Source organism: Eretmochelys imbricata, chromosome 3, assembly GCF_965152235.1.
Source record: "Eretmochelys imbricata isolate rEreImb1 chromosome 3, rEreImb1.hap1, whole genome shotgun sequence".
In the NCBI taxonomy this organism is placed as follows: Eukaryota; Metazoa; Chordata; order Testudines; family Cheloniidae; genus Eretmochelys; species Eretmochelys imbricata.
The window spans coordinates 193,415,285-193,418,318 of NC_135574.1; positions in this window are offsets into that span (position 1 = coordinate 193,415,285).

A 3,034-nucleotide genomic window follows, 5' to 3' on the forward strand; every position below is an offset into this window, starting at 1 on the left:
CGCTGATTTCTGGAATAATTGCTACTATTCTAACAAAGGATTTTCCTCCTCCAAATGGTCATTCGCAGGCATAACTTTACTGCCACAAGTAGTCTCATCAATTGTCCATGGGGCCACTCACATGAGTTGTGTGTTAAAGGTGCATGAATGTTTGTTTGCTGGATCAGGGCCAAAATAAGGACACTCAATTCCCTGTGAAAACGGGTATATTTATGTATAACTGAATAACTCAGTCATGCCTCATCTTTGGCTTAGCGTTATACCATTTTTAATCTTAAGATATTTTCACAACTATTTAAGCTAACATATAATAAAAATCAATGGTGTAAATCAGTACTGTTTGTAATAGGTGTGGGGGGAACTTACTCCCTTTGGAAGTCTGTTTGTCCTTTTCAGGGCCTCCTAGGTCCTGGTCCTGCAATGTCCTCCATGTGGATGGACCACTCTGCAGGGACCCATTGACTTCAGTGGGGTTCTGTGTGGGTGCAAAGCTCAGCAGGTACATAATTTATTGCAGGATCAAATGTTAGTCTAAAATCTTAAGTTCTAAAGCCAGCCTGAGGTGTTGACCAATATATGCTGTGCTTATAAAATATGCTTAACATATTGATATTCTGTGTTTAATGCATATTAATATATGTGGTATCAATAATACATACTGATAGGATTTTTAAGTGTGTGTGTGTGTATGTATGTATATATATATATATAAATCACTATCAGTATGTATTATTGATACCACATATATTAATATGCATTAAGCACACAATAGCAAAATAACATTACATTGTACTTATATTTCTAGCAGTTATGTGGCTAATTCAGGCCATGATTAATTGAGACCATTCAGCAGTTATATAACTAATTCAGGGCACTCAAGCCAAATATTGTGTGCTTAATGTAGATTAATATATGTGGTGTCAATAATGCATACTGATGTGATTTTATGTACATATATATTGTAATGTGATTTTATATGCATATAAAAATCACATCAGCAATGAGTATTATTGATACCACATTAATATGCATTAAGCACACAATATCAAAATAACGTGCATATAGATTTCTAGCTGTTACATGGCCTGAATTAGGCTATGTTTTTTTATAATCCTGTTCACTTATGCTAAGAGTCCCATACTTCACAAATCTGAAGTTCAGCTCTGGCATTAGAAAAGAAACTTGTCCAAAGACAAAATAGCTTAATGTTCTACCAGGACACAAGCCGAGGAGGAACCTTCATGTACAGTACCTCGAATGTTAGTATCCAAAACAAAGATAAGGAAGGAGCAGAACAAGAAATTAAGGAACTAGGATGAACTGGTGGATTAGATTTTAGTGACAGGTAAAGTTTCATAATTTGTAAAATCGTCCTATAAATACTCCTAGCTAAAATGTGTAACTTTGGGGCACACTTTCTGTGTAAGGTGAATGTAACAACTGTGCACAAGACAACTTCCTGGAAATTGGTATCATATTGAACCTTTCCTCCTTTACTAAACTATTATTGACTTTTAGCAGTAATCCTGGCTGACATTGGTTTTTAGGCTCTTGAATGTATTTCATATGAAACCAAAGTGTGGTCAAACAATTGACTATACAGTTTATCAACAGAGACATAGGATAGTCATGCAGGAGATCAGATTTCTGGGCCAGACCAATAGTCCTAAGTACAGAAACTAGGCCTATGGTACAGTGCAAAGAGGATGGTCATTAATGCTCTGTTTACTTAATTCTCATCTCTAGTCAGCCTGTGTACAGTAATACTTCTGGGGGAATTCTGTGCCACTGCACATGCGCAGAATTCATGTCTGGCGCAGAATTGTTTCTTCAGAAAATACATTCTGCCCAAGAAGTACTGCAGTTCTACCTTTTGCCCATCAGAGGCCATTGTGGCACCAGAACAGCCAGCAGCATGAACACAGCCAGATGCATTCTGGTCTGGTGCCACAGCACCTCTGTGGGCAAAAGGCAAAACTGCAGCACTTCTTGGGCAGAATGTATTTTCTGTCGGGGCGGGGGGGAATTCTGTGCATGCATGGTGGTGCAGAACTCCCACAGGAATAGAAATTCATCACAGCACCATGCCCATGGAGCCAGGATAGGACAGGCAGAGTGGGGCACACGGGACTGCTGGGGAGGGGGTCACAGACAGGTTCAGAATGGTTAGTGCAGGGGACAGACTCAGGTACAGGCTCAGGAGCTAGTGGGATAATACCATTGAACCAGAGGCTAAATGGGAGTGGGGGTGCAAGGCCACATCAGGGCCGGGGGCGGGGAGGGCTGCAGGGACACATGGGGATGGGGGGGCATATGGACAGAGGCAGATGTGCCTGACTCAATGGGAGAGGCTTGGGATCAGCCAGGGTCTGCATGGGGGAGGTTCCCCAACTCCCTAACGATCCCACACCCCCTCCAAAAAGAAACTGTTCTGTACTTCTCCCACCCACACCCAACAACCGTCCAGGTTCACTCCAGGCTCCTTCCCTTTCCCTCAGCTCCTCTGTTAACCCTGACTCCCCCAAGCTTTTTCATTGCTTCTGATGGGTGTGGGAAATGTGTTTCTGTATTGTAACTTAAATAAATTACTCAAAGTTCTGTATTAATATGCCTCGTAACGAACATATTTGTCTATAAAATTACCAGAATCTTTTTTTGTCTGTAATGTTGTTGACAAGTATTTTGAAATAAATTACCAAAATAATTTAAACTGGCTTGATTATATTGTCGTTTTGACAAAATATGCAGAATTTTTCAGAATCTTTAATTTTTTGGTGCAGAATTCCCCCAGGAGTAACAGTAGGGAGCCAGCTGTACTTTTCAGTCATAGGGAAACCAGCAGGATAGCAGCAATCTGAAGGGAGGGGGGAAAAAGAATTTGCTAGGGAAAGTTCTGGGAAGAAGCTTCCTGAAGTTTCAGATATCTAGTAAAAGTAAGAGAGGAATAGTCTTGGTCAAACAGGATTGGTTAGCTAAGTACTTGGCAGCAGTTGCTAACTAATGACTTAAAATCATAGAAATATAGGACTGGAAA